The sequence below is a fragment of the Callithrix jacchus genome, chromosome 11 (genome assembly GCF_049354715.1).
Source record: "Callithrix jacchus isolate 240 chromosome 11, calJac240_pri, whole genome shotgun sequence".
Taxonomy (NCBI): Eukaryota; Metazoa; Chordata; class Mammalia; order Primates; family Cebidae; genus Callithrix; species Callithrix jacchus.
In genome coordinates, this window is record NC_133512.1 from 93,256,597 (window position 1) to 93,267,452 (window position 10,856).

Genomic DNA, 10,856 nt, shown 5'->3' on the forward strand with positions numbered 1-10,856 from the left:
CTAAGTCTCTATGTATCTGAGTGTTAGGATCGTTAGCTCTTGTTGTTGCATTGATCCTTTTACCACTATATCTTTGTTGCTTTAAAATCTATTTTATCTGCTACGAGAATTGCAACTCCTGCTTTTTATTTATTTATTTATTTATTTATTTTTGCTCTCCATTTGGTTGGTAAATCTTTCTCCATTTCTTTGTTTTGAGTCTTTGTGTATCCTTGCATGTGAACAGGTCTGGCTGTAACATGACGTTGGGTTTTGGCTGTGTCTTTTGATTGGGGGATTTAGTCGATTTAAATTTAGGGTTACTGCCATTTGATGTTAACTGGCTGTTTGATCCATTCGTTGATGGAAATTCTTCTTTATGTTGGTGCTCTTTACTTTTTGGTATATTTTTAGTTAGGCTAATACTGGTTGTTTCTTTCTGTGTTTAATGCCTCTTTCAGAAGCTCTTGTAAAGCAGGCCTGGTGGTAATAAAATCTCTGAGTACGTGCTTGTTCATAAAAGATTTTATTTTTCCTTCAGTTATGAAGCTTAGTTTGGCTGGATATGAAATTCTGGGCTGAAGGTTCTGTTCTTTGAGGATGTTGAATATTGGCCCCCACTCTCTTCTGGCTTGTAGAGTTTCTGCTGAGAGATCTGCTGTAAGTCTGATAGGCTTCCCTTTGTGGGTAACCTGACCTTTCTCTCTGGCTGCCCTTAGTATTTTCTCCTTCGTTTCAACCCTGGTGAATCTAACGATTATGTGCCTTGGGGTTGCTCTTCTTGAGGAATATCTTTGTGGTGTTCTCTGTATTACCTCGGGTTGAATATTGACCTGCTTTGCTAGTTCAGGAAAATTTTCCTGAATAATATCCTGAAGGGTATTTTCCAGCTTGGATCCATTCTCTCCGTCGCATTCAGGTACACCTATCAAACGTAAATTTGGTCTTTTCACATAGTCCCACATTTCTTGGAGACTTTGCTCATTCCTTTTTATCCTTTTATCTCTAATCTTGTCTTCTTGTTTTCTTTCATTAAGTTGGACTTTGACCTCTGTTATAGTGTTTAAACCTGTGCATACTTCTCGGAGTTCCTGTATTGTATTCTTCAGTTCCATTAATTCACTTACATTTCTCTCTAAGTTGTCTATTCTCAATAGGATTTCGTCAAACCTTTTTTCAAAGTTCCTAGTTTCTTTACATTGGGCTACAACATGTTCTTTTAACTCACAGAAGTTTCTTATTATCCATTCCCTGAAGAGTGATTCTGTTATTGGGATGCGCTTGTTCTCCATCAAGCCTTGTTCCATTGTTGATGTGTGATCATCTTTAGAGGGAGAGGCATTCTGATTTTGAGTATTCTCAGCCTTTTTATACTGGTTTCTTCCCATCATTGTAAATTTATCCTCCTGTCGTCTTTGAAATTACCAACTTTCAGATTAGGTCTCTTGATTGAACGTCCAAGTTGTTAGTTCCCAGGGCCAGAACGGCGGTGTTAAGACTAATGGTGCTTTTCTGCCCAGGATTCTTCTGTCTGGCTTCCTTCTTGTGTCCCTAATGGGTGACTCTGCCTTCTCCGGGCTCCAAACCTCGGTCAGAAGGGGAACCAGTCTCGTTTACTCTGCGCCGAGAGCTGCCGCGCTGAGGTGCAGTCACAGCCGCTGCACCGGCCTCAGGAGTCGTGCTGGGGACCCGTGTGGGTCCTCCAAACCTCAGTCAGAAGGGGAGCCAGCCCTGTTTACTCTGCTCCGAGAGCTGCCTGTCCGAGGTGCCGGCGAAACCGCTGCGCCGGCCACAAGAGTTGTGCTGGCGACACATGTGGTTCCTCCACTGGGGATCTTCTGCTCCGTGAGCGACCAGAATTTGTCTGAAAGTGTGGTGTCCTCTAGTTCTCTGCGCTTTGACTGAGCTGCAATCCCGAGCTGTTATCGATCGGCCATCTTAGATCGTTCCCTCTAGTAAACTTTTACCTCAAGTAATAATTTCTGGAAGCCAGCCATTTTTTGTCACTGTAATAAACTCCATCCCAGGCAGGGGTGGGCTCAGATTATTTCACAGTCACTAAGCACAGGCGCAACCAGTGAGAACCGGTGACGGTGACGCTGCAGAACTTCCATCCCTCCTGCTTCTTTCCAGATCCTGTTGCGGTACACTCGTTGGATTATAGATTCATAAAACAGTGGGAGAGTGCCGGTTTGTTAGAGATGAGCAGGGCAGTAACTGCTAATACCTGCACATCCTGCAGGCCAGTGCTGTCATCAACATTCAGAGCCGACAAACGGTATCTACTTTTAAGCTTGTATTTTTTGCCTAAATAAACTGAGAGATATGTACTTATCTCTAAGTAGAGGGAGAACTGACCTTTTCCCCTCATGCACCACAGGTAGAGTTGGTGTTGCTCTAAAATCTCTTAGATTCTATAGAATCCTGCAAGTGCAGAAGTGCTTCATAATCAGAATAGAATTTTCATTTGCAAAGTATTCAAAGTACTTCCCTACTACTTACAAGCTTGAAGGAAAGTGATGATAATTACAGAATAAATGGGCCTTCTGGGTAGAGTATAATGCATGTTTAATCTTTGGTGGAGACAGGGTGTTTATATAACCAACGTACAAATATGACTGATTTGATTAACCTTTCAATTACTGCCGTTTTTTCAAAAGCTGCCAAGAAATAATCCTTTAAAACTCCAGGAGCTGTCTAAAGCCAACTGGCTTGCACAGCTGTTAAGCATTGGTTTGGTGACTAAGAGGGACTTAGATGAACATATAAAAATAAAAAGATTTCAAGTAAATCCTTCTTAGAAAAAATGATGAAATCAGAAAAATTATTACTTACAAGCAAAGGAATCTTTCTCTTTGATTTAACCCTGCTATTTTCGTCTGGCTTCGTTCATCTAATAGAAATACAATGGGAAAAATGGGTATAATTCAAAAATTTTTAGTAGCTACAACAAATGTTTTTAAATTAATATGTAGACAATACACTCATATTACCTCTGCCAGAAGTAATATTTTTAGACATTACTGAGGTATTTTTGCTTTTTGAGGGGTGCCAAGTCTTTAAAATCAGTGTGTATTTTACACTCAGACGTATCTCCATTCTGAAATTTTTGTTGGAAACACTTGATCTGTATCTAGATTTCATACCTCTTATCGTTGAAAAAGTATATTGCATATGTTTATAAATGCATGTTATTCAAAACATCGTTAAGTGTCTTCCAGTAACTGAATTAGTGCCAGTTTTTAAGTTAATGTAAAGTGCAATTAAAAATTAAGGTCCTCTCTTGCACTATGCACATTTCCAGTGGACAGTGACTGGGGTGGCTGGTCATTGAGAAGATGAACAGCCGTCTGTCACCATGCTGCTGCCCCCAATTTACCCTGAATTCTGTAACACTGTCAAGTAAGGATGGCAGGCAATTTGAACGCCAATGATGAAGACCAAGATTCTTTGCGTAGGATAATTAAAATGATCTACATGATAGGGCACAAGTGTGTTTTTAACCTATCTAGATGCTAAGTATTGAGAGGAAGCTTGGAAGAAATAATGAGTATCCTAGCTATAGGAGTTTACAGTCTCACTAGGAAAAGTTAAACAACATATGTCAATCTAGCAAATATTTGGTAATTTTAAAATATTTGAATAGTAATAGCTGCACAACTTTAAGAAATGTTTTAGCCTAGGAAATAAGCTAAAAGAAGATAATCGTATCATCAACTCTTTAAACCTAAGTGCTGCTCCCCATAAAGCTCTCCCAAATTACTTATTTTTGTTGAATTAAGGAATAAGCGCGTAATTACGTACAAACTTTGTAGGAAGTTTAACTACCTCCTAAAATGAACCACGTGTCCCCGAAGAGTTTCTCTTGCCCACTGCCCAGCCTTCATCCCTAAACTCTGGTGTTGCTGGGCTCCCTCCTCAGCAGTTTCCACCCTCTTTGGGTGCATCTAAACACAGGTCACGTCTCCTCATCAGCAGGGTTTGTTCCTCCAGCTGCAGAGCTGCTCCTGTCTACCTGTACCCACACTCACTGTTATTTCTTTCCTCCTGTAAGTCTTCGCAAGGTTTTACATGTGTCTCCTTTTCTCCAGTCTCTTCCCTTCAGGTTGCCTGCCTGCTGTTCTGTTCCAAGAGTTATTTTCCTGAAATAAGATTCTGCTTCTCATATTAATGCCAAAAAGAAAACAGAGTCCAAGATGATGAAATGTTTCACATCTTTTCTTGTTTGGAGGTCGAATCTCACTCTGTAGCACAATCTGGAGTGCAGTGGTGTGATCTCAGCTCACTGCAACCTTTACCTCCCAGGCTCAAGTGATTCTCATGCCTCAGCTTCCCAAGTGGCTAGGACTGCAGGTGCAGGCCACCACGGCCAGCTTCTTAATCTTTTATAACATCACCATCTACCCCCTTACTCCCATTAGTCACATGGAATCACTTGTGATTATGTGAGCCTGCCAAACACATCACAGGCTTCTCACACTTTATATGCCCTCTCTTCCTGTGAGAAGAGCTCCCATTCCTATCTAGGAAGCTCTCCCCTCATTTAGACTGTAAGGCCTTCCTGACCTTGGCAAACATTCTTGCTAGTTTCCTTAGCCCTCTCTAAGACAATGGAATTGGTGTCTTAGAGGTGAGTGGTTACTTGTTTGCAATCGGTTTCTCCCTGCCTTAAAGCCTCAGAGACAGACATAGGCCCTCTTCACCTATGTATCTGTGGTAGGCAGAATTACATCCCTCAAAGATGTTCTTGACCAGCAGTCCCTTACCTCTTTGGCACCATGGACTGGTTTCATGGAAGGCAATTTTCCCATAGACTGGGTGGGGGTTTAGGGGGTGTTTCAGGATGAAACTTCAACCTCAGATCATCAGGCATTAGATTCTCAAAAGAAGCATGCAAGCTAGATGCCTGGCATGTGCAGGTCACAACAGAGTTCATGCTCCTATGAGAATCTAATGCTGCCACTAATTGGCAGATACCAATACATGGAAAGACATCTTATGTTCACAGATTGGAAGACTTGATATTGTTAAGATGTCAATACTGTCCAAAGCAATCTACAGGTTCAATGAAATCCCTCTCAAAATCTCAAGGACATTTTTTTCAGAAATAGAAATTGGACAAGAGGCAGAGCTCAGGCGGTGATGCTTGTTTGCCCACCTCTTACCTCCTGCTGTGCTGTGTTGTGAATCACAGCTGATTCCTAACAGGCCGTGAACTGGTACTGGTAAGTGACCTGGTGGGTGGGGACCCCTGTCCTAGACCTAATCCCCAGAACCTGTGGCTTCTATGTTAGCTCATTGGCAAAAGAAACTTTGCAGGTGTGATTAAGGTTAAGGACCTCGAGCTGGGGAGATTAGCCTGCATTATCCTGGAAGGCCCGATTGAGTCACATGAACCCCTGACAGCAAAAGAGGAAGGCAGAAAAGTGGGTCAGAAAGATGCCATGAAATGATGTGACCACTGCCAGTCTGGAAGATGAGGGAAGGAAATGCCTCCACTTCAAGGGGCTGAGAATAGTCTTGAGTTACAGCCAGCAGGACCACGGGACCTTAGTCCCACAGATGTGAGGAACTAAGAGTGCTTTTAGTCCAATGAAACCCCACCAGACTTCTGATCTACAGAACTGTAAAACAATAGATTTTTGTTGTTCTTGTAAGCCACTAAATTTGTGGTGATTTGTTACAGCAGCAATAGAAAACTGACAGTATCCCAAATCTTTGTAGACTGCTTGGCAGTTAATAGGCATTTGCTCAAAATGTGTTGAACTACAATTATCAAGGCAAGATAAGGAAGAGTTTTAAGTTTGGGGGGAATATAATAAAAACTATTCCAGAGAGATGAATTTGAAAGTAGACACAGTGAAGGCAGGTGAGTGAACAGAACATGTTGGATTCATCTCTATAAGAAATGAGACACGAAGTTAGGATAGACTTAGGGAAAAAGGTTGTTTCAAAGGAAAACAGTATCACTTAGTTCATGATTTAAGCTAAAAATTTTACATTTGGAGAAAGAAAGTAGTGCTTTCGATATAAGCAAGGAACTTGGTAAGGAAACCAGAGAGAATTTTTGGGTGAAATTATGGCTGCAGTTTGGATAAGGGGTGTAAGCTGAGTTCTATACTGGGGAATTGTCAGAATGGCATTAAACAGTTGTAGGTCAGTGCTCCCTAATTGCCCTTTGTACTGCCAAGAACTGAGACTTGAGGACCGCTTCTCACTGGTCAGTGGAAGACACCAAATGAATGGTTGGCGAGGTGAGACGAGAATCTTGATGGTATGAGAGCTCAGGATTTGAGGAGACATTTATATCTCTAGCAATGTGGTGGGCAGCTACCTTGACTAGCCCTCCTTCTGAAAATGAAAAATGCTGACCTTAGATAGATATGGAAAATAAATCCATGAGCTGGCAAGACAGGAGTACTCAGGCCGAGAACTAAGTAAAGCGGAAAACTCAGGGACTAGCTAAGCACTGAGGGCAGTGCCTTGAGAGCATTTGTCCAAGCAGCTGAACTTGAGTTTCACAGCCTCACCATGGAGAAGGTAAGTACTCGGGGCCTGCCCAAAGTGAAGAGTCAAATAGAAGGTCCTCCTTCCCTAAGACTGCAAGCCCAAAGGGCTATCCCCTAGGTATAAATATGAAATAGAAGACCTCAATCTGCCCCCAACAACCCTGGGAGTCACTGCCAGTCTTGAACCTTAGGACTGCCGCACTAACTCACAATACATGGATGGTCCCAAAACCCCTCAAGCTCAGAATTTCAGCTAGTAGCACCCTGAAACAATTGCATAAGAAATTACAAATCCTCCTTGGAGAAACCGCCTCCCCCTTTTGGCCTAAACATATACCCCAGAGAAAGTAGCAAGGAAGCAAAGCATGAGGAACAAAAATGGACACACACCAGAGATACAAATAGGAAATAGAGCCACATAATTTGGAATTACGAGAGAACACAACAGAGTTAATATCTCTTGAGACAGGCTTAAAATATTAGCAAGAAATAAGAAACTATGAAGAATGACCCAGCAGGTTTGAAAAAGTATAAAAAGGAACAGGTAGAAATAAAATATAATTAAAATATAAAACAATGCAGTAGTTCACAGTTGACACCATCTTATATGTGGGAAACCCTAAAAACACCACTAAAACAAACACCAACCCGACAGAACTAATTAACTAGCAAATACAAAGTCAACACAAAAACCAGTTGTGTTTCTATACACCAACAATGAACAGTCTGAAAAGGCAATTAAAACAATTTCATTTACAATAGCATTAAAAAGAATAAAATACTTGGGAGTAAACTTAACCAAGGAAGTGAAAGATCTGTATGCTGAAAACTACCAGATATCGACGAAAGAAATTAAAGAAGATACTAACAAATGGACAGACATCTTATGTTTATGGATTGGAAGACCTGATATTGTGAAGATGTCGATACCATCCAGAGCAATCTATGGGGTCAATGAAATCCCTATCAAAATCTCAATGACATTGTTTTCAGAAATAGAAAACTTGACCATAAAATTCACATGGAATCTCAAGAGTGAACAGCCAAAATAATCTTGAAAAAGGAGAACAAATTTGGAAGCCCCACTTCCTGATTTCAAAGTATTATAAAGTGACGGCAATCAAGACAGTGTGATGTTGGCATGAAGACTTACTGACCACTGAAATAAAATAGAGTCTACAAATAAACCTTTGCACATATGGCCAAAGGATTTTTGTCAAGGGTGCAAAGATTTTCAATGGGAGAAAGGGCAGTGAATCTAACAAACGCTACTGGAAGAACTGGATATCCACATGGAAGAGGATGTTGCTGGAACCTTACTTTTCACCAGATGCAAAATGAACTCAAAAATCAAAGGCCTAAAGCTGAGAACTAAAACCATAAAACTATTAGGAGACAACATGGAAAAGCTTTGTGATGCTGGATTTGGCAATAACTTCTTCCATACAGCACCAAATGCATGGGCAGCAAAAGAAAATATAAATTGGGCTACACCAAGGTGTAAAATGTTTATATATGAAAAGGCAACCCATCTGGTGGGAGAGAATGCTTGCAAATCATATATCTGACAGAGGGTGAATATCTGGAATATATAAGGAAATCCTATGACTCAACAACTAAGAATCTGATTTAAAAATGGGTAAGACTTGAAATTCCTCCAAAGAAGACATATAAATGGACCATAAGCACATGAAAAAAAATGCTCAGTGTCACCAGTCATTAGAGAAATGTGAATTAAAGTCACAATAAAATACTGCTCCACACTCATTAGAATGACTACTGTCAAAAAAAAAAAAAAAAAAAAAAGGCAGGAAATAACACATATAGGTGGGGATTTGGAGAAATTGAAAATTCGTGCACTGTTGTTGGGAATGTAAAATGGAAGATAGTACTGCATGCCCTCAAAAAATTAAAAATAGTATTAACATGATTTAGCAATCCTACTTCTGGGTATATACCCAAAAGAATTGAAAGCAGGAGCTCCTCAGGATATTTATACACCCATGTTTATTGCAGCAACATTCACAATAGACAAAAGGTGGAATCAAATCAAGTGTTTATCGTCAGATGAATGAATAAGCAAATGTGGTATATTCATACAAGGGAATATCATTCAGCCTTAGAAAATGTCATTCAGCCTTAAAAAGGAAGAAAATTCTGACACACACTGCAACATGGACGAAGCTTCAAAATATAATGCTATTTTGGAAGAATAAGTGAAAGAAATCATACAACAGACAGATAGTATATGATTCCATTTGCATGATGTTCCTAGAGTAGTCAAATGTATAGACACAGAAAGTAGAATGGTGGTTTCCAGGGTGTGGGAGAAGCATGGAGAATTTTTTAATGAGCATAGAGTTTTAGTTTTAAGATGGAAAGAGTTACAGAGATGAGGTGGTGATGACTGCACAACAATGTGAAAGTACTTAAAAGTCACAAATATGTACACTTAAAAATGGTTAAGATGTTAAGTTCTGTGTTGTGTATATTTCATCACAATTTAACAACAACGAAGTGCAGAGCACTAGTTTAGCCAGTGAATTGGTGACAAGGAGGTTGGCCAAGGGGAGATTCAGTTGTGAATTCATATTTTGCTCTTCCACAAGACTTTCTTTGAACGTCTCTTAAATCTTGTGTTAAAAACCTGCTATGGTCTGGCTTTGTGTCCCCACCCAAATCTCATCCTGAATTGTAATCCCCATATGTTGGGGCAGGGACTCGGTGGGAGGTAATTGAATCATGGGGCCAGTTACCCTCATGCTGTTCTCATGATAGTGAGTGAGTTCTCATGAGATCTGATGGTTTTATAAGGGGCTTTTCCCACTTCGCTCAGCATTTATCCTTTTGGGCACCATATGAAGAAGGACATGTTTGCTTCACCTTCCTCCGTGATTGTAAGTTTCTTGAGACCTCTCCAGCCCTGTAAATTAAACCTCTTTTCTATATAAATTACCCAGTCTCCAGTAGTTCATTATAGCAGTGAAAGAACAGACTAATACAGTAAATTGGTACCACAGAGAGTGGGGTGCTGCTATAAGGGTACCCCAAAAATGTAGAAACAACTTTGGAACTGGGTGATAGGCACAGGTTGGAACAGTTTGGAGGGCTCAGAAGAAGACAGGAAAATGTGGAAAGGTTTGGAACTTCCTAGAGATTTGGAAGGTTCAGAAGACAGGGAGGTTATGGGGAACTTTGAAACTTCATAGAGACTTATTGACTGGTTTTAACCAAAATGCTGATAGTGATATGAACAATGAAGTTCAGGTTGAGGTGGTGTCTGATGGAGATGAAGAATTTGTTGGGACCTAGAATTAAGGTGACTTTTGCTATAATTTAACAAAGAGACTGATGGCATTTTGCCCCTGCCCTAGAGATCTGTGGCACTTTGAACTTGAGAGAGATGATTTAGGGTATCTGGTGGAAGAAATTTCTAAATTTCAGAAATTTCTTTAGAATTCCGCTTTAGAATTTTGCTTTCTAAAGCAAAGCATCCAAGAGGTGACAGAGCAAAAGTTTAGAATATTTGCAGCCTGACAATGTGGTAGAAAAGAAAAGTTCATTTTCTGGGGAGAAATTAAAGTCAGTTGCAGAAATTTGCATAAATAACAAGGAGCCAAATGTTAATCACCAAGACACTAGGGAAAATGTCTCCAGGGCATGTCCAAGACCTTTGAAGCAACCCCGCCTATCACATGCCTGGAAGCCTAGGAGGGAAAAATGGTGTCGTGGGCCAGGTCCAGGGTCCCACTGCTGTGTGCATCCTGAGGACTTGTTGCAATGCATCCCAGCTGCTTCTGCTCCAGCTGCAGCTAAAAGGAGTCAAGGTATGAGCTCAGGCAATTGCTTCAGAAGGTGCAAGCCCCAAGTCTTGGCAGCTTCCACATGGTGTTGGTCCCTCAGGTGTGCAGAAGACAAGTATTGAGGTTTGGGGACCTCCACTTAGATTTCAGAGGATGTATGGAAACACCTGGATGTCCAGGCAGAAGTCTGCTGCAGGGGTCATCTCCATGAGCCCTCATGGAGAACCTCTGTTAGGGCAATGCAGAAGGAAAATGTGGGATCAGAGCCCCCCACACAGAGTCCCCACTGGGGCACTGCCTAGTGGAGCTGGGAGAAGAGGGTCACCATCCTCCAGACCCCAGAATGGTAGATCCACCAATAGCTTGCACCGTGCACCTGGAAAAGCCAAAGACACTCAATGCCAGCTGTGAAAGCAAAGCCACAGGGGCAGAGCTGCCCAAGGCTGTGAGAGCCCACCTCTTGCATCAGTGTGACCTGTATGTGAGACCTTGAGTCAAAGGACATCATTTTGGTACATTAAGGTTTAACGACTGCCCTATTTGACTTCAGAGTTGCATGGTGCCT